Source organism: Protopterus annectens, chromosome 5.part0 (genome assembly GCF_019279795.1).
Source record: "Protopterus annectens isolate FY-2018-M chromosome 5.part0, PAN1.0, whole genome shotgun sequence".
NCBI classification, from domain to species: Eukaryota; Metazoa; Chordata; order Ceratodontiformes; family Protopteridae; genus Protopterus; species Protopterus annectens.
In genome coordinates this window covers 336892290-336919737 of record NC_056735.1, presented here as the reverse complement: position 1 = coordinate 336919737, position 27448 = coordinate 336892290, and positions in this window count along the sequence as shown.

The window sequence follows — 27448 nt, the reverse complement described above, 5'->3', positions numbered from 1 at the left end:
AAGGAAGGAACTTTTGCAGGAAAGAGGAAAAATCCAGGATGCAAAAAACTCCCTTACTAGCCTCAGTAAGAAACTGAGATGCCTCATAAAATCCTCCAAAGCTAGTTACGAAAATAAAATTGCCAGAGATTCCAAAGACAACCACAAAGCATTCTATAACTATGTCAAGAATCTAAATGGCAATGCTCAGATCTGCTCTTAGCTAAAACAGAATGGCATTAAATATACTGATCTGAAGGATATTGCCAATATCCTGGCAGATCGATTCAGTGCCAACTTCAACCCCCTCTCACTCCCTAAATGGCCCATCTCAATACCGGAAGATTGCCAAATTCCAGTAATAACGGCCACACAGGTACAAAACGCACTCTCTAAAGCCAAGAATACAGCATCCATGGGACCAGATGACATCCCGGGCTGTGTACTACATGAACTACAATATGAACTGGCACCTCACCTAAGTGTCATGTTTAATCATAGCCTCACCTCAGGTTTCGTGCTCATTGAGTGGCGCAGAGCTACAGTTATCCCAATCCACAAGGGGGGATCCACCTCGGATCCCAGAAACTACTGTCCCATCAGTCTGACAAGCCTTATCTGCAAGGCCATGGAGCGTATTATCATGGAACTTATAAACAAAGACATTGGCAACCTTCAAACACTGGACCCCACCCAGTTTGGGTTTGTGAAGGGCCGATCTTGTCTCCTGAACCTGATTGACTTCTTTGAATCAGTCGCCAGAGCCATGGACAAGGGTAAGGTGGTCCACACTGCCTATCTAGACCTTGCCAAGGCCTTTGACACCATCCCCCACTCTGGAATCATAGATAAACTTACTAAGTTGGGCATTAATCCCTATGTCACCCAATGGGTTGCTAAATGGCTTACTGATAGAACCCACACTGTAAAAGTAGCCGACTCCAAATCCAGCTCCAGACAAGTGACAAGTGGAGTACCTCAGGGTTCAGTCCTGGGGCCGCTCTTGTTTGGCATCTACTTCTCTGAAGTACAGGTCAACACTAAGGGACTCTGGCTAACAAATTTTGCAGATGACTGCAAACTGGGAGCCATTATTGAATTGCCAAATGATGTGGATACTCTACAAAAGGGCCTTACAGAAACAAATGCTTGGTGCCAGAGCCATGGGCTCAAGCTCAATGCCAAGAAATGTATTGTTATCCCTTTGGGAAAAACATGTATCCATGAATTACCATATAGGTGGCAGTACACTAAACACAGAAAGTGTGATAAGAGACTTAGGGACACAGGTGGACAGTGGTCTCACCTTCGATAACCACATCGCCACAACAGTCAGGAAATCCTTCTATGTGGCACACCTCATCACGAAGGGCTTTTCATCCAGAAAAAGGAGGTCATTGTCCCACTGTACTCATCCCTCATTAGACCCATTATAGAATACAACGCCCCATTTGGTATGTACCTCTCAAGACATCTGCAACAACTGAAAAGGTCTCAGAAATACCTCACTAAAAGAATCACAGGCCTAAAGCAGATGCCCTATGCTGACCGCCTTAAAAAACTCCAGCTGTACTCTGTTGCATATCGTCTACTCAGAGGCGATCTCTGCTTAACATACAAGGCCATGTCAAACCCAGAGCTGTTGGACATGCTACACTTAAAGAAATCCCAATCCCTCAGAGCTACACGCTCCAGGGATCTAAACCTTGTCATCACAATAAACACAACATGCTGGAGGGATAGGTTCCTGACCCAGAGACTCCCCAGACTCTGGAATAGATTGCCCATACATGTAAAGCAGAGTGCCTCTTTGGACCTCTTCAAGAGGAACCTTGACAATTGGATGGGAGAAAGGAAATTCACCCCAGGGATCATGTCAGTCACCCTGCTAGACAGGGGTCCAGGAAAGTAAATAATGTGGGAAGAAATAGCCAGGGAATTGTTATGGCTAGGCTTGTATAGGCCCTAGGGCTGATAGCCTAGTACCAACCTATGAACCTATGAACCTATAAATATGAAAAAAGTTCTTTCCCAATTTCTATAACATAAATAAATGGGAAATCAACCTCTAAGACCTTCACAAAACGCTAAATGACAAAAAGGTAAATTAAATTATGTACAGTAAATAATATAAAATAAAATAATATGTTGTTGACTCACAAGTATTAGTAACCTGTTAAGGGGGATAAGTATATATATATATATATATATATATATATATATATATATATATATATACACATATATATATATATATATATATATATATATATATATATATATATGTGTGTGTGTGTATGTGAAAAACCTATATTACAATGAGCTTTTTAAAGGAGGGGAAGATAACCAAGAATATTATAATCGTGCTTTTCTTAGTTTTAAGACACTCATGATGTTGATACTATCATTCAAACTGGGAAACTTTGTAGAGTTCATCTTCAATTGCCATTATCATTTGCGGTACTCTAACGTTGTTTCCCATTTACCACCTCTAATATCTTGTATAACTTGCTCTAATACAAAAAAACTTAACGTTCATTTTTTCACATGTTAGAGAGTGTTTATAAAAGGCATTGATCTCCTTCTGTTTCATCACATCATTAAAATGTTCATAAACCCTTCTCCTTATGTGACGTTCAGTTTTTCCTATATAAAAACTGTCACAAGTTATACATATCCCTAGATATACTACCCCTCTTGTGGCACAATTGTAATATTTCTTAGAAGTAAAATTAAATTTCCTAGAAGGGATATTAATCCATTCCTGGTTAATCATAGCGTGGCATTGCTTACAATTGCCACACGAGTATGTACCAAATTTCTTTATGTTTTTGTTACTCTCTGAAATGTAATTCATTTCAAAAATTTCCTTCAAATTCTTATTTCTTTTCCTAACAAAATGTGGTCTTTCTGAGATGAAAGTTGCTGTGTCTTCATGAAAACTAAGAATGGGCCAATATTTAAAAACAATACTCTCAATCTCTTCAGAGTTCCTATTGAAGGTGTAAACTACTTTTACCATCCATTGTATTCTCATGGTTGTTCTGTAAAGGGTTAGAGAAATCTGCTCCTAACAAAGGGGGATACAATGTGTCCCTTTTATGACTAATGTCTTGTATAAGATCTTCAAACAGTTTGTCTGGATAGCCTTTTTCTGAGAAAAAAGTTTTTAGAGTCTGCACCTCTTCAATAAAATCTTTTAGGGTACTACACATTCGAGAAGCTCGAATCAACTGTCCCTTAATAATGCCCCTTTTTTGGAAGTGTGGATGTCCACTATTATAGTGGAGGTAGGAGTTGGAGAATGAGCTTTTTCTGTATAATTTGGAATTAAAACATTGATTTTTGTAATCCTTAACAATGGTTACATCCAAATAATGTAATTTGTTCTTATCAATATTATATGTAAATTTCAAAAATGCTGTTGTGTTGTTGATGTAATGTAGAAATTCAATTAAACTCTCCTCACTACCCCTCCAAAAATTACAAATGTCTTCCAAAAACCTCCTATAATACAAGATGTCATGGTGCCATTTACTTAAAAAAATTAATTTCTTTTCCCAGAAATACAACATGATATTCGCGTACAAAGAGGCACACTATGCCCCCATTGCCACACCTTTTATCTGACGATAAAATTATCCATTGAAATGTATGAAATTGTTCTCAAGGACAATTTCCATAAATTCTACTATAAGATTAATAATTGTAGCAGTTTGAGCTACCTCTGTTGCTAAAATGTGACCAAACCATTCTAATCCTGTTTGGTGAGGAATACTCGGGATGAGGTCTACCACATCCACTGTGACCATTAGAACCTGGGAATTGAACATGCTATGATCTATGTCTCTCAAAACATCCCAAGAATCCTTACAAATATGGTGTATAGTGGCCACAAAAGATTTCAGAATAGTATCAATAAATCTAGCCAGGGGTTCAGTAATGCTGCCTTATCCCGATACTATTGGTCTGAACTTGAGTGGTTCCAAGGTCTTGTGTGTCTTGGGAATACCAAAAATTTGAGCAATTCTTGGTTTGTCAACATACAAATAGTTGTAAAGTTTTTCATTAACTACATTCTGTAACAGATGATCAAAAAGCTGGTAATTGATTTTGGCATAAGCAATGTTTATTTCATTTCTGGATACTAATTCGTATTGATCAGTATCCTGTAACATATTGTGTATGTGGGCCTCATAGTCCGCTTTGTACATCAAGACTGTTCCACCCCATTTGTCAGGTCTCATAACTCTACATCCCTCCTGCCTTAAATGGTTGATGAACTCAACCTCCTTGTCACTTAAATTATTAGGGGTGTTAGTGTGTTTTTGTTGTTCCATTCCCCTAATATCCCTTTCAACCAACTCCTTGAAAACTTTCAGGATGGGGTGCATGGGTAGATTAAAGGTGCTTTTTCTTGTTAGTTCAGTTGTGGAACTCTTTTGTCCATTAAAAAATATGTTTAAGTTCAATTGTCTCATAAACAATTTTAAATCATTCAAAATAGCAGGTGTAAAGACAAGTTTAAGAGGGACTTATTAAAAACCTTTTAAAAATAGGTCAACAAATTCTTGAGTAATTTGCATATCAGTAAAATTGTAAATCGTGAAGTTATTACTTCTAAAAACAATCTGTTTTGTTTCAGTTAATGGTGTCTCAAATTCTAAAGGTACTATGGGAGAAAGGCTTGTTTGTGGGATTAATTCCAGTTGTTGTGTTGGTATCTCTGCCCCCCTCCCCCCTGTGGGGATACTGAAAATCCCGTGCGGATTGTTTTCTACCTTTCTCCGCAATTCTTTCACTTTGCCTTAAGCCCTCCGGACCTGAATTCACTTGGTTATCCTGAATGTTACTTTCATTTTCATTATAAAATACATTTTCAACATTGTTGGGACCCCTGTTCCTGATGTTAGGTAGTTAGGTAAAGGGAAAGCTCTACCCTCCCGATATTCAATTAGGTCACGTTCTAATTTCCTAATTTTACGGTTCAATACCCTTGCACAGTGCTGATCCACCTCGTCAAATGTTTTGTCATATTCCCTTTTAGCACTTAAAAATCTATCATCAATAGTCAGCTGACTGCTTAATGCATTTAATTCCTTCAATAACTTGTCTGCCTTCTTTTCATAATCAATAATCATACAGTTCAACACTTCTAAGCCTGCTTTGTTGAAAATTTCACATAATTGGTCGTACAACATTGAACCCGACTGCACATTATTCGGGAATTTAAAAAACCTTAAACCTTTAGGTGTACATGTTGTACATGCAGACATTCCCTCATATAATCTATTTCTAATTGATTGTTTTTATACAGGTACAATTTATCTTTAAAATCACTGAGTAAGTGTTCGATATTAAAGTCAAATTCTTTGTTCACTGCACCGGTTTTAAAAAGGAAAGGTTTAGTAGTCCAAGCTCCAAAATCAAAGTTCCTCGCCTCAGAGTTACTTAAGTTGGTGCTAGAATTCTTAGTTCTAGGTTGAGCCGTGTGACCATTGGAACCAGAGTTGTTACTTGTCCCATTCATAGTAATGTTGTTATTAGAGTGGGACGTTCCTGTTTTAACGCTTCTCGTAGATCTATCCAAAAGGAGCATTTGGTTGCATGGAATCTGTTTATCTAATACATTGTTCCATTCGTTGATGGTATTTGACAATTGTGTAAGCATGTTCAAAATCTGGTTAAATTCGCCACGCATAACTGGCGTCGTGTCTGCGTCATCCCATAAAAGTGTAGGTGTTTCCGCTAAACTGCCGGATTCCGTTCCTTCTGCCATGGCTGAATTGATCCACAACACTCACGAGTACAAACTTGATAAACCAGTAAAAAAACACAGCCCAGCCATTCAGGACCCGAAACCAGCAGCAACAATAATCCAAGGATGGTGCAAATACTAGCGGTGGCCAAATATTTGTAAAAAGCCAGCAATCTTTATTAAAACAAACACAGTAAACCCAAACGCTTTCACCCACGTAATACCTGGCTTTTTCAAGAACAAATGTGTGAGCACCATTGTGCATCTCATTAAATAATAAAATTCAAGTCACGTGATAAAGTTAATTAATTTCTATTGTATTCTGTGTTTCACAAAAAATAGTTCTCTCCTCAACAAGGTGTTGTGCTTGATTTAAAGCTAAAATCTATATGTTTGAAAAAATATAATGTTTCATTAAATGTACCAACCTAGATATCTTTAAAAACTTGGTGATGTTGACCTTTTAACAATGAAATTCTATTTCATGATATCAAACCTAAAAAACTTCAAATTCAAATCCCCTCTTGTAATAAATGCAACATTTCAAATATTTATAAAACAATATTTGATAACGCTATTAATATTTATACTAAATATGAAAAAAGTTCTTTCCCAATTTCTATAACATAAATAGTAACCTGTAAAGGGGGATAAGTATATATATATATATATATATATATATATATATATATATATATATATATATATACATATATATATATGTGTGTATGCGAAAAACCTATATTACAATGAACTTTTTAAAGGAGGGGAAGATAACCAAGAATATTATAATCGTGCTTTTCTTAGTTTTAAGACGCTCATGATGTTGATACTATCATTCAAACTGGGAAACCTTGTAGAGTTCAACTTCAATTGCCAATATAATTTGTGGTACTCTAACGTTGTTTCCCATTTACCACCTCTAATATCTTGTATAACTTGCTCTAATACAAAAAACTTAACGTTCATTTTTTCACATGTTAGAGAGTGTTTATAAAAGGCATTGCTCTCCTTCTGTTTCATCCCATCATCAAAATGTTCATAAACCCTTCTCCTACAAGTATTATTACACTAGGCAAAGTGCATTAAGTTGTGAAATGGGTTTGGCTAGTTCCTTATATACCTGACCTGTATCTGACATACAAACTGTCCAGGATGCAGATGTTACTGCTACGTATTTATATATTTTATTTATATTTATATTTATATAGCTACATATCTGGATGTGTTCAGGTGACGTTATCAGTTATATTTCTACAGCCCCCTACATTTCTAACAGCACACTGACATTTCTGGGGAACACATTAACAAGCTACTCGTGTGCCCGATTTACCTATGCATGCCAGCCATTAACCAACAGTTGAGGACTGTATATATGCTTCACAGCTACTGGCACTCCCTTCATCCACTTTATATGGGCCTGGCCAAGTGTGGGTTGACAGCGCTTAATACAACAGTACTATTTATATAATGCAAGAGTACAACAACTTTTCGAAATAAGTGACACAGACACACTCCAGGAATTATACCTTTATTAATTACCTTAAACACTTTTCTAGAGGCTCTCTCATTTATTTTATATTGCAGTGCATGCAGAAGACTTATTCAAGACATATTATACCTTTATTAATGGGTTACAACACTCTTTTTCAGGCTCTCTCACTTATTTTATATAACAGTACATTTAGAGAAATTATTCAGGACTTATGCCATTATTATTGGGCTACAACACTTTTTTCAGGCTCTCTCACTTATTTTATATAACAGTACATGCAGAGAAATTATTCAGGACTTATTATGCCTTTATTATTGGGCTACAACACTCTTTTTCAGGCTCTCTCACTTATTTTACATAACAGTACATGCAGAGAAATTATTCAGGACCTATTATGCCTTTATTATTGGGCTACAACACTTTTTTTCAGGCTCTCTCACTTATTTTATATAACAATACATGCAGAATAATTACTAACCTGCCTGGTGGCACAGCCTTAGCAGCCTATCTGCATAGGCTTGCTGACTCGCAGCACAGACACCTGCAGCTGTGAAGTAAACAAAGGGATATTGAGACATACCTGTCCATAATATAGACTACAATAGCAATTCTTACATACTCCATTCCATGGCTCCCTACTCAGTAGTGGGGCATTTTCATTTCCACGGGCCTCCTGCATCCATTGGTTCAGCTGGTCCTGCTTGCGTCTCTTCAGGTCAGCGTAGTGGTGTTTGACCTGCTCACCAATCCGAGGGACGCCTGTGGCACTGGTGAGATTATGTGCTAGACAGTTCCAGGCTTCCACTTTGTACTCAGTGCCTTGAAACTGGCCCTGCAGGAGTCCTGCATCATAATGATGGACGAGGAGCCAAACCATCACTTTTGACTCCTCAATGCCCCACCATTGCACTTGAAAACTAGAGCCCTCTCTAGCACTGGCCATTCTGACTGCAGATAGGAGCTACAACCAGTTATGGCAATTATTCCCACCTATGGAGCTTAAATATGCCTCGTTTCCCGCACTTATTTGTGATTGGTCGGTTTTGAAAATTCTCAGCTGAGTGCACACCTGCTTAGCACTGAGTAAACTTTGATTAATATGTATATGTATGCTGACAGTGCATGAACAGCAAAAGCTGTCATGGCTTAGTGGTTCAGTACTGTGATTATGGTGCACAGTATCCCAGGTTCGAGGCCTGTCATTGCTTTTTACTTTACTACTGGACTGACGGGCTAGGAGGTGTGGCTGTGTTTAGCCAACTTTGCTCAACTTTGCCCAACGTTGCTCTACGTTGCCCAATGCTGCGCTAGTTAGCGCTGTGCACAGCTTCACACAAACATGTTTTGTTTGCGCTAGTGGGCGCGATGCATAGCTCCGCACAAAGCCATTGCGCTAGTTAAAGCAGTGTTTAGCTATGGGCAATTATTCTTCATCTTCAATGTGCTTAATACTGGTAAACGTTGCTTAGCAGTGCTTCACATTGCTTAAGATAGGTTACTTATGAATTCATTAGTATGCATGACTGTTTCACCTGCTTATATATATTTAAAATATCGTTCACTAAAACATAGGCCATTGCAATGCATTTTAATAAAATCTAAAAGGTAAATGTTAGGAATTATTTTTATGCACAGATTTCCTACAGAAAATAGAAAGGGGAGTGGTGGGACTCGAACCAGGAATGCCTCCTCTTTGTGAAAAGGCTCCACCACTACGCTATTGCTATTTGGCTCAATTTGCATATAAGTGGTTTATTATCCTCTTTGATGTCTCAACTGCTTACTGTAGCTAAGCAATGGGCACACCCGTGCACACACGCGCAAATACGGGCAGTTATACTGGGAATAATAAAAAAAAATTATTTTACATTTTATTTCATTTGTACAGGGGCTTTGAATGTGGGGGGGTATAGTGTTGGGGATATACACATTTGAGCAAACTCGCTCATATCTGGTGACATTTACAGATTTAGGCACTTGCAGGGGCATGGATATTTGGACTGCTCGGCAGTCTGACACGCCCCCTGCACTCGTGCATGCTCGTGTTAGCCTTATAGTTGACTCAGCGTGCCCTCATGAATATGCATGGCGCACTGATGTGATACTCTTAGGCTGCCGTTTCCGTGTAAGACTTATTTAGTCTTACACGGAGGATTACTGAATCCCAGCCAGAGACACTGGAACACAGACACAAATACCTTTTATTGGAGCAACACAGGTTTTGCAGTTACTAAAGTTTATGAGATGGTATGAGCCCTCTGTCAGGAATTATTAAGTTACTGATGTTAAATATAATGCTTAAATATCCACTTGTGCCTAGACAATGAAGTACATCATTTATTTCCAATTGGCAAAAAAAAAAAAAAAAGAAAACACAAATCTTGAAAAATGCTATGGTGGAAAACATACAGTTCATGCTGCACCTAAGAGACACACATTATGTAATTTTAAAAATTATGAATGTCTTGCACAATATGATTGTTCTACAAATCTAAGAACTGATTTCTGTATTGTTTGAGTTTATTTATAGCTGATCAGTGGTGATATTGCACAACAGGCACCCATGGATGGGGAAAATAAATGGGTTGCAATTGAAGTACAAGGGGGATGCAGTCTCACACTGTTTGATATTACAGATGATTGCGCAAGTTATTATAAATGGATTTTAAATGAAGTGGAAAAAACAATTGGTTTAATTTGTCATCAGTTTTGTTTATACAACTCATCTAGAGTTTAAGATTAAATTATTTCCTCCCTGTTGATTTTCTTTCAGACTACAAGACAACGCATTTACTTTAAATGTCAAAAATTAATGTTAGACTATGTGTAGCCAGGTGTATGCCATGTACACCACAACATCCACTTTATTTAAATAATTTATTTTCTGCAATATAATATGTGAACTGGCCAGCTTTATTACAGTTGTGTCAAATAGCTGTTTTAGAATGCCTGTTTTTTTCTTTATCTCTCTCTCTCTCTCTCTCTCTCTCTTTTTTTTTTTTGGTCTATCACTTAAGGACTTTTTCTTTTTTTAGTTAAGAAAACGTATGAGGAAAGCAATCTAAAATTTGTATTGTTTGGTGTGTGGGGAGGTTATATTTAGGGTTGCCGGGTTAGTGCTACATGTCCTGTTTGATGGAGGGAAGTACATGGGGGGATCTACCTTCAAGAACTTTGTTCACATTTCCAAAAATCATGGCTACATGCCTCAGGGTACTCATTAATTTACATAGCTCATGCCAGCTTACTTTATAGCATCCATCTTTGCAAGCCAAGGATTTATTTATTTATTTTTGTAAATATAATAGGAAGAGAGACAATGAGCTGAAAAATTAAGATTATAATGCATATCTTAGGTCTGTTTTATAATGGTTTGGGTGGTAACACAATTGCAATGGTAGGGAAAGTAAATATGTACATTTTCTTGTCTTCATGTAATTGCATGATGGATTTTGCTTCAGAGTTTACAAGCTGGCATATTCTGGAAAGAAATGTATACATCAAGCAAGAATTAAAAGCAGAGGCACTGTCTAATTTGTTGACCTGTTTCCAACTTTTTATTATATCTACCAGTCAAAATCAACATTACTATATAGACTCGCTCATTTCAGCCTTTCATGCAATAGCATTAGGCAGATAATCTTATCCTAGAAAGTCAGGGGTCTAAAGACTTCCAAAGCAGTAATGCCACAATCCATTAAAGGGAACAAACCTCAGTGGGAGATCTTATTCAACCAAACATCAGCTAAACAGACTGCAAGCTCATTAGAAGTTGACCAACCCCAGTTTTAAAAAAAATGAATTTGAACAATTTATACATGGGGATTTATTTATGAATTTATTTTATTTTTATTTGAATTTGTTAAATGTGGTATAATACTGATCACACATGACCATTTTCAAGTCTCAGCTCAGGGAAATGTACAGCAATAAATTTAAAGTATACAATACAAAATGTTAGTGCAATAAAATATGTCCAACAATGGTAAAGTAATGCAACAAAAAAGAAATTATAGTTAGGCCCACAAAACAAATTCTTTACATTATATAGGTGACTGAATTTGAAATCAGCTTATGTAGTGTGAAAATTATACATACACTGTATAAAAAAGAGTCAAGTTTTAAGGTAAGTGTGATATACGGCTAGAGGAATTTGTAGAGTAAAACAAAATGTTATTATATACTGCAAAACAAATAAAACCAAGGCACGGACATCCACACAGTATACATTTATTAAAAAAGTAAAGCTTTCGAGTCAAACACTCTTTATCAATACATAAAAACTCATTTTAACCCATTCATTAAATAATCAATGCCAGCCAATCATAACACAAAGTCAGTTAAGTAATGAAATACATATTGCAACGCCCATCAGGTCTAAAAGAAATAACATAGTTAGACATAAGAATTCTTCAACTTCAATATAGGTTTAATGCGATTAATTTTATTGAGGCCCAGTGGTACATCAGCTCTAAAATAGTTTATCCACTTGTGTTCAGCCCTTTCAGTTTTATTTATAATATCACCCCTATTTCATTTAAAAACACCTTTTGTAGCATCTTAAACCTAAATGCATGGTCACTACCATTGTCTATGATATGTTTACACAGTGCATTGGTCTCTACCCACCTATATATTTCTGAAATATGTGAAGATATCATTTCTTTAAGTTTACAGTTGGTCCTACCTATATAGAAAGAGTTGCATTTCACACAGTTTGCTAAATATACAACATTCTCAGTAGTACATGTGGCAAATGTTTTAAAAGAAAAATTAGTTTTAAGAACAGGATGCTCAAATTACAAATCTGTGTTAATATATTTGCAAAAGACAGTTATAACGAGCAACCATGTTCTTAGCTTGCATTTGAGTTAGTTGTGCACCATATTTAACATCTTTATAGCGTAGCAACTGCTTCAAGTTCTTCTCATTCTTAAAACAAGTATAACGACTGTTTGAACAAACATATCCTGATTGCCAGTCACACAGTACACCAACATATACTGCCCCAAATCAAAGTCTACTGGGAATCCTGAGGTGTTACAGGACTTTACTCAGTCTGACCCTACAAACATATACAACTGATAGACCACCAGCAACTGTAGCAGCATGCACAGTCAGCTAGAAAAGGATCTATGACACATCTGCCACTCTCCCTACTCAGCCCAACAGACATTTATACACTACACTGCTACACAATCTTGACAGTCTGTAAACAATGGCCAGACATATATAACTCTCAACTGTGCAGATTTCCACTGAATGTCCAGGGTGTGGGACCATATTTATGACCACTGCCTCATACCACTTCCAGGAGTCTGCTAAGTCACTGAGATGATATCAGGAGTGAAGTCTCTAAATAATGAGATACCATACCTCCAAACCTCTTACTGCAAGACATCTGGACAAAGCCTGACATGCTTAGGGAACAGGTGGCCAAAAAGAGGGACATATCTCACATAATAGTGTTACAAACTGAAACAGTTGCTGGTGTTGCAGGGTTTGTTGTAACATAATAACTTTGAAGGATATGACGTCTGAAACACAAATGGATGTCAACATTTACTGACTTCAATCCTCATGTTATCCTACCGATTTCTCAAAAACAGAAATTGTCTGAGGAACAGATTAAACATAAGAAGCAAACATCTGGGCATTCTGCAGACATCTGGGCAATTGAGAGGTATGTCATAGACATATCACTGTCAGATGTGAGGTCACGCAGAAAATGCATGTCCAGACAAACCCTGTTAATCTAGCAATCTTCTATGTGTATAACAGCAATACTTACTTACAATTTGTATCTAATTCTGCAACTCTGTCCACCATTTTGTTGGGCTGTCTCCACATTTCTTGATCTAAGAGGTATTTCCACCTACCTTCTGTGAAGCTGTAGCCCCAGCTCCATAATTTCCTCCTCACAGGCAAGGAAAAGGGGCAAGGCCCACATGAAGGACTTAATTATAGCACTGTGTTGCTATGGCCTTGGCTAATGGAAAGACAGCTCAGCTCCTCTGGATGCAAGTAGTAAGTGGGAGACACCAAATGGTGCACAGGCCATCATCTGCTCATGAGCATTACCTACAAAAGGCAAGCTGCTGCCTATGCAAAACAGGTCTGAACCGTCTACACAAAGGCAGACTGTGACTACACAAACCTAAACATTTGCATTATTCGGAAGAAACTCTTCAGCACTATAACAGGTATGTCAATCAATTACGCATGTAATGGAACGCAGAAGGGGGGATGCAATACTGTGAAATAGGAAGTTAAACAATAGGTCTCAACAAGACTTGATGGACTCACATGTTGCTGTCCAGCACCTACAGCCATTCCTAATGGCCCTGTCTGCAGTGACATAGATCATGACTCTGGCCCCTGAGTCACCTATACCAAGGTCAGCTCATATATGACTACTACTGGAGTGTCTGTTGTCCAATACTGACTGTGACACTGCTAGGCCAGCTACCTGGGATGTTGTAAATATTCATATGTCACCTGTGAATGCTACTCTGATACATATGCTTGTCTTACAGATGTAAGAGACCTATACAGAGTATATGCATAGTAAACAACTGGAGCAGAAGTGTGTGTTGAACTGTGTTATATACTGAGCTCATACCTTTCAACTGTCCAGAATTTTGCAGACTGACTACATGTTTGTCTCATATTTGTGGTCAGTGCCTCATACAGTTGTGTATTGTCTGGCAAATCACTGGCAACCCAGTAAAGACTGAAGTTATAACATACTAGCATACATTTGAATGCCAGATGACATACCCTGCAGAGTTTTCCTGTGAATGCTAAATCATCTTTGCTAGCAAATAAGTGTGTTACAGCTATATTTATAAAGTGTCACTGTTTTCCGGCCTTTGCCCACCATTGATGTGTGCCTTTGTCCAGATGTCTTGCTCTAACAGGAGCTAGGAGTCTTAGCATGAAACTAATGTCATTGCAAGCGTACCTTATCCTGGAGGAAGGTGACATTTGTGCATTCACTGACACCTGGTTTGCAGCTGTGGAGAGCATACTAACCTTGCCAGGTTACTCATCCCATTATACTTTTAGACCCAAAATGGAGGGCTGCAAAGCCAAAGGAGGTGGAGTTTTAAACACTATCATACACATACACACCTCCAGGCTGGCCAAACAATATGACACACAGGAGACATCCCAAGTGCAGTTAACTGTTGACAAAACACCTACTCAAATCATAGTTAGCTACTGACCACAAACCATGACTCTGGACACCCACTACACCTATTTGGACTTGCTTGAATCTGTCAAGATTCAACCCTCTACCCTACTTCTGGGTGACTTTAACTACCCATCCATAGTGTGCATGACCTATTCTACCTGAACATAAACACACAGAAATTCCTCGGCTTTGTCAATGCCAATGCATTGGATCAGCTGGTCAACACTCCTATAACAGGTGGAATATCCTGTACCTGGTCCTAACCAACATGAGTAGCCACTGTAGCACTCTTACAGTGTTATCCTCCTTGGTAAGATCTGACCACATAGCCATCACTGTTGAGGTCACTATGTCCCCAGCCCCCCCCCCCCATTGTCAGGGTCAAACAAAAAACACTTTCCAAAACTGACTATAAATCTCCTCATAGCAGGTATAAGCAGATTTACAGCCACCATCCCATCAAAGGGAATTAGCAGTAGTGTCCAAGCCTACACCACAATACTATGTGAGCACCTACATAGCTGTATGGACTCAGCAATACCTGACAGGGCAAAACCATCTCCCTCAAGGTAGGGTAAATCTCTGTGGTCGACAGCAGCAATACACAAACTCCATAACAGGTGGACATAATTGCTGGATAGGGCCAAGAAGGAGCAGGTGCCAAACTGGAAGCAATGTCACCTTTGTCTTAACAAGCAAATAAGGTCACAGTCGAATTACCCTAAGACTAACTCTGAGTACAAATTGAACACATCCACCGAGGCCAATCACTAGGCCTTCCACACATATGTCTGCAATCCCAGAGGCAACACCCAAATCTGCTCTGTAGTGGTGGTCCATAACACCACATAGGTTCATAGGTTCATAGGTTGGTACTAGGCTATCAGCCATAGGGCCTATACAAGCCTAGCCATAACAATTCCCTGGCTATTTCTTCCCACACTTTTTACTTCCCTGGACCACTGTCTAGCAGGGCGACTGACATGATCCCTGGGGTGAATTTCCTTTCTTCAATCCAATCGTCAAGGTTCCTTTTGAAGAGAACCAAAGAGGCACTCTGCTTGACATGTATGGGCAATCTATTCCAGAGTCTGGGGAGTCTCTGGGTCAGGAACCTATCCCTCCAGCATGTTTTGTTTATTGTGATGACAAGGTTTAGATCCCTGGAGCGTGTGGCTCTGAGGGATTGGGATTTCTTTAAGTGTAGCATGTCCAACAGCTCTGGGTTTGACATGGCCTTGTATGTTAAGCAAAGATCGCCTCTGAGTAGACGATATGCGACAGAGTATAGCTGGAGTTTTTTAAGGTGGTCAGCATAGGACATCTGCTTTAGGCCTGTGATTCTTTTAGTGAGGTATTTCTGTGGCCTTTCCAGTTGTTGCAGATGTCTTGAGAGGTACATACCAAACGGGGCATTGTATTCTATAATGGGTCTAATGAGGGATGAGTACAGTGGGACAATGACCTCCTTTTTTCTGGATGAAAATCCCTTAGTGATGAGGTATGCCACATAGAAGGATTTCCTGACTGTTCTGGTGATGTGGTTATCGAAGGTGAGACCACTGTCCACCTGTGTCCCTAAGTCTCTTATCAAACTTTCAGTGTTTAGTGTACTGCCACCTATATGGTAATTCATGGATACATGTTTTTTCCCAAAGGGGATAACTATACATTTCTTGGCATTGAGCTTGAGCCCATGGCTCTGGCACCAAGCATCTGTTTCTGTAAGGCCCTTTTGTAGAGTATCCACATCATTTGGGGAATGGCTCCCAGTTTGCAGTCATCTGCAAACTTTGTTATCCAGAGTCCCGTAGTGTTGGCCTGTACTTCAGAGAAGTAGATGCCAAACAAGAGCGGTCCCAGTACTGAACCCTGAGGTACTCCACTTGTCACTTGTCTGGAGCTGGATTTGGAGTCGGCTACTTTTACAGTGTGGGTTCTATCAGTAAGCCAGTTAGCAACCCATTGGGTGATGTAGGGATTAATGCCCAGCTTAGTAAGTTTGTCTATGATTCCAGAGTGGGGGATGGTGTCAAAGGCCTTGGCAAGGTCTAGATAGGCTGTGTGGACCACCTTACCCTTGTCCATGGCTCTGGAGACTGATACACATACAGCATAGATATAGGCAACATGCTGCAGACAGGTAAAGTGTAAACATTACCCCCCAGCCCCCATCAGTAAACATGGACAGGCACAGCACCTGCCCCCCTCCCCTCATCATCAGGAAGCAGGTCTGTAATGCCCTCCCAAATGCAACAAACAGAAGTCTCCATAGTCCTGATATCATCCCTGGCTGCATCCTACATTAACTCAGGCATGAGCTCTCAGCTCCATTACACACTGTAGTCAACCAAAGCCTGAGCACCAGTGTCATCCCATCTGCACAGAGGACAGTCACTGTCATCCCTATACACAAAGTTGGAGCAATCAACTGACCCAGCCAATCATATGCATGTCAGCCTAACTAGCCGGATCTGCAAGGGCATAGAAGGCAATATCAAGGACCTTATAAACAGGGACATCGGCAACCTGAAAAAGGTTGAGCCCACACAGTGTGGTACTGTCAAAGGGGGATCAGGCCTATTAAACCTGGTCAACTTCTTTGAAGTGGTCAACAAACATAAAGACAAGGGGAAGACGGTGCACACTACCTACCTTCACCTAGCTCAAAACTCTCACAATAATCTCCAGGCAGCCATGATACATAACTCTATACAACTAGGCATCAACCTGTATGTTTCCAGATGGGTAGCTAACTTGCTCAATGATAGTACCCACTCAGTCAAAGTAGTGGAAGCCACCTCTAGTAGTAGACTCTTACAGAGAGGTGTATCTCAAGGATTGGTCTAGGGGCCTCTACTGTTTGAGATGTATGTTTCTGAGGTACAAAACAAAACCAGTAGTCTGTGGCTGACCAGGTTTATAGATGATTGCAAGTTGGTTACTGTCTTACATTCAACTACTGATGTGAGCATCCTCCAAGAGGCTCTTACCCAAATTAATGACTGGTGCCAGACGAACTGCCTCAAACTGAATGCCAGGAGATGTATCATTGTCCCTGTTGTGGTAGATGTCATCTACACTAATTATGACAGTAATAACAATGTACTAAGCATGCAATCAGGTGTGAAGCAACTTATGCACCAAGGTTGGTAGCAACCTGACAGTTTTCTGCCATGTGGGCACCATTGTATGGAAGGCTGTCTACATGGCCCACCTCACAAATATGTGTATTTCAACCAGGAGCCAGGAAGCCACAACGTCCCTGTACTACACCCTTATTAGATGCATTACTGAGTATAATGGCTCCTTTGGCATGTAACTTTCCAAGCAAATGCAGCAGTTCCTGACCAGGCAAATCCAGGGTCTGCAATACCTATCTTATACAGATTGGCTGAAAGCCCTGTCCCCGTACTCAGTCTTATACAGACTGATCATACAGGACCTGTGTCTGGCATAGAAGCCCATTTCCAAACCAGCCTTGATTGTATTTCTGCATATCCATAAGACAAACCCACCACATGCAACCCACATGCAAGGCCCTCAACTGGTCTATGACATGTATAGTACTTGTTTGCGGGATGGTGTAGTGTCCCACACAGTACACTGTCTGTAAAATACACTCCCTCCTCATGTCTAGCAGAGTACCCGTATAGAGCTCTTGAAGAAGAAGCTGGACAACTGCATGGGAAAATGAAAAGACACCCCTGGAATCCCATGTGTGTCACAGCTGGACAGGGGAAACAGGTGATGGCTTTGAAGGGACATGGGTGAACGTCTCGGCTAGGCTTATGAGGGCATCTGGGCCAATAGTCTGGTATCATCTTGTGAACCTTTGCACCTAGTACTTTACATGTTTCCTGTATGTATTGCAGACTGTCCTGCAATGTTGTCTGAAATGAATCCCTGTGAGTCTGAACTGTGTAGGTACTGCATTGATAGAGTATTCTCTTGTTCCTTCATTAGTTAATATCACATATTGTTAAACCTTGTCATTGTGTCTGGTCTGTATAGCAGAAGTCAGCTCTTATAGTACTTGCATATGTCCTTGGTGACACTGTATAGCTCACTCCAGTAGCCTTGGTCTTGGTCACACTTACCATTCTGCTAATAGCCTCATCCCACAGTAGGATTTGTCACCCTTTGTTGAGAGCCTTATAGTAGCTGATAAAGAGATGGATTGTGGCAATCAGAACTACCGTAAAGTCTGGGCTGAAGGGTCCATAGGTGGCAAAGCTGTGCCAGACTTTACCAAGAGAGAGAGTGTGTGTGAGTGTGTATCAGCAAACATTATACTGCATGGTATTAATTTACATATGCTGTCTTCCTTTCGCAGGTGAACATGGGGGTTGGTGTCTCTCCCCCTCACAACTTGATGTCAGTGTCTTAGTGGACTCTCATAATGATGGTGGTCATAGTGAGGCACAGGTGGGGTTGTTGGGGGCTGAATCTGTGCCATTGGTCAGTATCCCATTTTCACCCATAATGTCCCCACACACAGTCAGTATGCCCACACATACCCAGTCCCCAGCAACCACAGATAATTGACAGTTGGAGGGTGGTGGCATGGAACAGGCTAGTGTGGTGACTATGGCAAGTATGAGTGTAGACACTAGCCATAGCCAGAGAACAGGCGAGGTTACACACAGACAGATGGACAAGGGTGCTTGACAGAGGACTGCAGCCCATCAAGCCCTTCTCACAAGTGTCACAGCAGATGTCACCAGACACATGTTACGGTCCATCATGGAGGCACAAGCGTGCATTGACCTCAACACCGGACAAATGCTCAGAGTCATGAATGCAGTGCTTCCTGCCATGCGTGATGACCTCCACTGCATTTGTGATGCTGTACATCATTTTGCCAATGTGGTGGATAGACGGTGGGGTGAGACATTGTTACTGCTTGACCATGCAATGTCTGTGCTTGAGCATGTGGTGGGAGTAGAGCATCAGCCAGGTGGACATAGGTCAGCAACAAGATCAGCTGAGAGCCCACATGGCTGTGTACATTCATAGTACTGTAATGGCGGTACCACCAGAACTATGGAAGAGAGGGTGCTGTCCACACCACACCAGAGCAGGCCATAGGCACGTGATCCTGGCCATTCCCATCATGGATGCAGATCCAACAGACAGCAGTCAGCATCGGGGAGTAGTACAGCATCTGTCCATGGACCTGGTGGTGCCAGTGAGACTCCTGTCAGAACCAGTTCCCGTGTCCCTGATGGGAGACGGTGAACTGTACATCCTAACATGTAAGGTCCATGGCTGTCCAACATCACCCTGTGTTGGGCATCCACATGGCTTGATTGTGTGCATAGAAACACTCACACATCTCTATCACAGGCCAGTCACCACCAAACATGCACAGCTCCTCTGCATGGCCTAGTTGAACACCACCCCTCCAGACACACACACACACACACACACACACACACACACACACACACACACACACACACAATGTCAACCATATGGCCCAGTCTAGGCCTCTGGCAATCACACACCACACCCTGTGCATGTGATAATACTTGTGCCACATCTCTGTTATCCATACCATTGATGCAGGGACATGCTCATATGGGTCTGATGCACAGGTTGAATATAATAAAGTGTAGTAATGTAATGCTGCGTAAGGTGCTGTCTGCTGGCAATAATTATGGGTACACATCAAGGTGTAGGTACCTTTTTAGCCATGAGGCATTATTACTGTTAGTACTGCTGACTGTAGTGTCACCTACTGTATTCTGTTTGTTTTCCAGGTGTCTGTGTGTCTGCAGGCTGTGGGCCTGCTGACAGTAGCAATGATGAGTATGATGGAGTGGAAACACGGTGACTTTTTCATAGCCAAGGTACAGCTGTATATGTACATGTTTACCAAGTGTGTTTACATGCAACAGAGTGTGAGGGACAATTGGGGCCGACAGTGTGACCTTGCATACATACCCTTGACACAGCCAGCTAGCCTTCATGCATGTCACCTGGGTGTTCTGTAGTACCACAGGCTCAAACATACAGAGGAAGTTACTTGAGTACTGGCACTTGGTCCCTCACAAGCATAGCTATTACTTTAACTGCAACAGATTCATCTATCAGCACCTGTTGCCCCTGCCATTTCTGTCCCATCCACTCAACCTTCATGCAGTTGATGAGGGTATGCCTGGTACTGTGTATGACAGGTTTGGGATATGTATTCCTGACACAGGTCAGCCTGTGTTAGTCTAACCTGACAATCACCAGCATGTGTGTCTGCTAACTCATATGCATGTCTGGCCTCTCATACTGGTAGTGCACACAAAGTCATAGTCCTGTGCACAGGGCAGCTGTTGAAGGGCTGAGCACAGCCCCCCCCACCTGCACAGTCTTACAAATGATACTGCTAGATACATAAGACAAATAGCACAGAGGTAATGTAGTGTCGCAGTGTCTGCCACTACTATTCAAGTGTGTGACAATTGCACAGGCTGCTAGGATTGCCAATGGTGGGTTCGGAGACCCTTAACATGGTAGAGCCATGTGACACACACACACACACACACACACACACACACACACACACACACACACACACACACACACACACACACACACACACACACACACACACACACTGCTGCATGGGGACATGCATTGAAACATTGCACATGGAGTTGACACTTCTCAGAGTAGATGACCAACCCATCTATTTATGTACAATACACAGTGATATGACCATTGTATGCACCACAGTTGCTTTATGTTAGAAACTGTGTAACTGTGCTTGTAAGGGGAATGACATATGTATGGGCTGAAACTAGGTTGGCAATGGGAGAGTTCACAGGGTGGAAGAGGCACACAAAATGGTATAGCCATCACATACACACAATAAAGACAGCCACAGGGGATGTGCATACAGAAACACATACACAGTTGCTAATATACATATTAGTAACCCTATGTATCCACTTGTATGTACTATAGTGCTACGTACACATGACATGCTCCACATAGATTATATTCCTGGGACATAACACACAACCTCTTACAACAAGTAATCTTGTGAATGCCTTCATGGATGGTGGGATAACCCACCAGAAATAGTGACTGGTCTCATCTACTGCTCCTACAAACCTGGACAATTGATTGAGTGACAGACTTTGCTTCAGCATAATGCGTCAGTCAGGTATGATGTCTGATGCTGGCGTGTGTGTCACCATGGTAACTGTGACATATTTGGCAATGATATCACAGGAATGCTCTTTGTTAGAGGACACAGGTATAGGTTGCAAGCATCTGGATATTCCATGTACCTCTGTACAGATGACTGGTATGGGTTGTATAGTGTTACATGGTGCATGTAAGGCAGATGCCATTAACAGGCTCTTTAAAGTAATGTAATGAGTAGGGGGTCAGGATTTAACAGTGTTCCAAGGTACGTCTAAGGTAAATTACATCAAGAGCCCTTGTAAAGTATGGCAATGGGAAATGTAGTTGGCAGGATGGGCGTCAAAATACAGTACCCAACAAACACACACACTTACAAACACCTTCACACGCATTTATGCACACACATTTGCCAGAACTGAGAGAAGAACCACTGCCTACCTAGTTGTTTATACTATACTGTTACTTAGTTATTACACAAGCCACAGAGCTTATAGAGCTGAGGGCTGTCCAAAGGTACATCTAAGGTGAATGACATCAGCAGGACTGCTAAAGTAGGGCACTGGGAAGTGTTGTGGGTGGGAAAGTTCTCAAAATACTTCATCCTACAAATGTACACACTTACACACACACTTGATGGTACTGAGAAAAAACTCCTGCCTATCTTATTTGTAATATACTATTATGTAGTTATTGCATGCACCACAGAGCTTATAGGGCTGGGGCTGTCCAAAGGCATTTCTAAGGTGAATGCCATTAGCAGGACTGCTAAAGTAGGGCACTGGGAAGTGTACTGGGTGGGAATGGCCTAAAACTGTTTCACCTACAAACAAACACACACTTACATTTGCCAAGACTGAGATTAGAACCCCCCTACCTATCTCGTTATTTGTTCTACAGTTTTACACCGTTATCACATGCACTACAGAGCTTACAGGGTTGACAAGTATCTAATGGTACTTCTAAGGTGAATGACATCAGCAGATCTTGTGAAGTAGGGCAATGGAAAGTGTACTGAGTGGAAACAGCCTCAATACTTAAACCTACGCTCACACACATGCACACACACACACACACACACACACACACGCGCACACACACACACACACACACACACACACACACACACAAGGGCAGGTGATGTGATATTACAACCGCCACCTCAGTACTATTACACAATTGAGCTCACCCTCATGCTGGCACGTGTGACTGGTTACAACTGGTATGCACTGTCCGCAGCAGGGCATCACTCTATATCATTCAGGGTGACCCTGTGTATGACTCACTCTGTGTGTGTGTCTCCCTGGGTCTCTCTCTCTCTCTCTCTCACTCTATCACTGTCCGTCTCTCTCTTTCCCACATCTATGTGTGTGTATGCTTGACATATTGTTATATGTTTACCATATATATGTCTGTGTATCACACACAACAGATGCAGGTATATCACATATGGGACACTTACAGCTAGCTGAGGGTAATCCTGTCTGATGGATGCGTGTAGAGACTATTATGGTGTACACAGATGTCTGTATGCAAAGACATATATGTGCAATACAGTTATATTGTCCAATGTGGGTTCCAACATGGACTGTGATTCTAGGAGCATGGCCAGTATGGCAGTAAGAGTGGGAGTCCATTCCAGGGATAGTTGTACTCCAGCCCAGGGTTTTTTGTGCTACAGCCATACCTCTCAATAGTAAACAGGAAATTGCTAGAGGTACACAGTTTGTTTTAGCAGACATTTTCTGACATAATATGATGTCTGAAACTGGAATGTATTGTGTCATTACCTAGTGACAGACATCCTCAGATCATCACAGTGCTTTACCAGAGAAATACAAGATGTATAATGCACAGACCAATATTATGAGCCCAGCTATAGACATTCTTGTCCAAAACAGCCAGTTGACAGGTGTGGCTATAGCCAATTGACTGATGAAGCTGTGTAAACAGTCCAGCCACTTGGTGATATACTGGCTGGGGATCTCCTACTTGTGTGGTATTCTTCTTACATGAAAAGTCATATCTTGGTACCTCTCAACTGTACATTTTTTGGCAGATTGTCCAGATGTTTGTCTAGAAATTTCTTCCAGTCTACATAAACTTGTGTTTTTATGACAAGTTAGTTGCAAATAATTAAAGACTGGTATTATAAAATAATGACAGACATTAGTGTTTCAGACTTTATAACCTTCAGACAATTTCTGCTAATGCAAAACCCTTTATTCTACCAACTTTCTCAGTTTGTACGAGCAATATTTATAGCACGTGCCTATCATTGGGCCTTTGTCCCACTTTTATTTATAACCTTGTCCAGATGTCTTGCTGTCAGAGGTTGAGAGGTATGGGTGTGGGTACAGAGTGCATTCTACTGTGCAGAAATGTCCATTATATGTGTAGTATATTCCACATACCAATGTGTTGTGTATAGGTTGATAGGTTGATATGACGTTAGTAGGGTATTGGCCCTGAAGCCCTTATAACCCACACAGATGGGAGTGTAGCCTATGTTAAGACATGTCAGCACACAGAGCCCCTGTCCAGCAGGGACACAGAAGGAATCACAGGACTGTATTTTGTGTTTCCCATGCACTTATACCAGGAGCACATCACTAGGGGTATTGAGGCACTTGGCTTGATGTGGACAGGGAGTGTATTCCACAGATGGGGGAATTTGTGGGACATGTATTTGTCACACCAACATGCCATACTGATATCACAGACCAGGTTGATGCTGTGCCTACAGGTTGATCGAGTGGGCCTTGACTTCCAGATGTGCAACAGCCCCATCAAGACAGGGTCTGGATTGCTTTGTATGCCAGACAGGGGACACCTCAGTAGAGTCTGTATGGAACGTGGTGGAAGGACAGTGCTGTTTTCCTATCTGTGTAGGGTAGGTGTTTGGGGTAAGGCCTTAGTGTTTGCAAGACCCTGGTGTGTGGAGTCTGCATGGTCTGTGGTGTGTAGGTTTATGGAGTTATCATGTGTTTTTTTCTCTGAGGTGTCCTTTGTCTGGGTTTTTGTTTTGTTGTGGACTTCCACTTGCATGGGTGTGTGTTGTGTATTTCAAGTGATGTTTACTGACTCCATACACTTCATGGCACCTAGGCTACTGCACAATTTGTTCTGGTGTTCTCATTCTCCATTTGTCTGGTCAGTGGTTCCCCTTCCCCTTACCTGTGTCTCTATGTCCTTCTGTAGTCCACTCACAGCATTTGTTCACAGTATCTGCTGTTATGTATTTGTAATTCGGATGTGAGTGGGGTAAATGCTGTAACATCACACACAAGGTTATGGACTTCACACATCTGAGTGTTCCTATTTAGCAGGTTGTCCATCATTGCACCACTACATTTGCTGTGGTCCTCAGACGATTTGTGTTGCTATATGTTATTATGAGGATACATATTGGCCTGGCTGTCGAACCGTCACAGACTGACATCTGGACTGGCCCATATATGACAGTCAGACAAAGGCCCACACATGGGGGCAGGGAGTTAATACTGTTCTGCCAAACATAGACAGTTGGGAGTCCAGTTTGGTATTGGCTTGCTTTCTCTTATGGGTATGACATCTGCTTCCCCACTGTTTGCCATTGATGTTTTGACATGACCCTTTCTTGTTTTGCAAATAGTTGGCAGGCAAATGCAATGCTAGGACAAGCAAAACAGATATCCAAGGCATACATGTGCTCCTTCTGTGACAAGCTCTCATTCCAGGGGTATGGATGTTGACCAGCAACATGTTGTCAGTGCTGACACAGTAAGTTGGCAGCCTTTTATAACATGGTAGTACACTGACATTCAGGTACCTGCTGTCCTACTAGGCACCATACCTCCCGACTTTCTTGACAAAGCCATAAGTAATTTGGGGACAAAGGCCTACATACAGGGGCCATTGTTAACTATTGGTCTTACAAACTTAAAAAGGTGATGCAATAACAGGTTTTGCATTAGCATGAATTTTCTTAAAGGGTATGAAGTCTGAAACTACAATCTATCATTATATTCTGACTTTCATGATAAAGAGACCATAAATATGATGCAAACCTCTGGACATTCTGCAAAACTTCTGTACAGTTGAGGGGTATGCTAGGCACTCTGTAGGGTACTCTGAGCTGTGTACTGTCCATATGTGTGGCACTCTGTCTCTGACTTGTCCAGCTTTCCTGCAGTAACAGATATTTATGTCTAAACAGTGTGTACAACTCCTACTGTAGCTGTATTTGACATGCAAAATAGTTGGCACTGCAGTTCTTCGAACATGAAACCTATCAACCACAGTACTGTACCTAGGCCACTAAGACACAACAGCCAGGAGTAAGTGCAGGCCACATACTGAAAGCATTGACCACACATATACGTAGCTTATTGACCCCTGCATTTTGTGGACATGCAACAAGTTATCAAGTTGATTGGGACAGCCCTGGGAATGTGTGCCCTGCTGCTAATACCCTACAAACATTACTGTTACTGCATTTCTATTGGAACACAGGTGTGTGGGGGGCCACATCTGTCAAATACCCACATTTGCACAGACTGTGCTGATGTTTCCTTTACATTTTGGTTCCATTTAGCATAGTATTGTGCCTGTTTTGGAGACTACAAGCATATCACTAAAGACCTCAGGTTAGATTGTAATGGCAGACATTTGGGTTTCAGACTTCTTACCCTGCAGAGCTTTACTGCAACTGCAAGACCTGCTGTGACATCACTGTATAAGTTTGTATGGGAATATTTCATCATTGTACCCATTTGTGGGCCTCTGCCAGACATTTCTTTATGTTTTTCAATGGCTGACTTGCTGGGTGAGTCTGAGGGGTGAGTATGGGACCCCTACATTGACATCCATGCATGTGACTTATGCCCCCCCCAGTAATCTAGCCCCCCCACATATACTGCGGTGAGATTTGTCACCTAGGGGACTGCTGCATACTCTGGGGAAGCCAGTTTTGGTTGGACATTTCCTGGTGTCCCACATAGCTGTCAGTTGGCTGCTGCTATCCCAGTAGGCCATCCCATTCCCTTGCATGCATGCAGTGATGCATTAGCTATGCTACCACAATATAGTACTACTCCATTCATTTCTTGTTAAGAAAACTGATTTACCTTGTGCCTGCAGCAATTGTGACAATGGTGCTTGAGGGCTGGATCTGTCAGATCATGCAGGACACAGCTTATACATGGTAAGATACAGGTGGTGTGATGTGTGTGGCATCCATTTTACTGTGTGTGTGAATCAGAGAGATGTGTCAGTCCCTGGGTCCCTACAGTGTCAGTTTGTGTGCTATTAGTTGCCTCTTTGCCAAAGGCTGGGCATACTGGGCATGCCTCCATCTGCCTACAAGACCAGACTCAGGAGGTTCCTCCTCCAAGTCCCCCTGTGCTTGTGGTGGTCTTGGCAATGGTGGGGGCTGTGTGGGCCTTCCCTGTGATGTTCCTGCCACAGCTGTTTCTGCAGGATCATATTGTGTAGCATGGCACATACTATGAACATGTGTGCACATGTGGCTGCAGAGTACTGCAGGGCTCCACCAGATATGTCAAAGCAGCAGAACCGTGACTTGAGCATCCCAAACACATGCTCTATAATGTTCCTGGTTTGTGCCTGTGCTTCATTATGGCATTCTTCAGTGTATGTGTGTGCATTTCTGATGTCTGGATGTCATCATCCACTTCTCCAGTGCATAGCCAGCATCCCCACCAGATGGCCATATGGGGTGTCCCCCCTGGCAAATGTCTGGTTCAGCTGTGAGGAATGCCAGATGAGGGAGTTGTAATAACTACTAGGGCTGCCAGCACACACATTCATGATAATGTCCTGGGTATTGCACATGACTTGGCAGTTGATGGAGTGATAGCCCTTGCGGTTG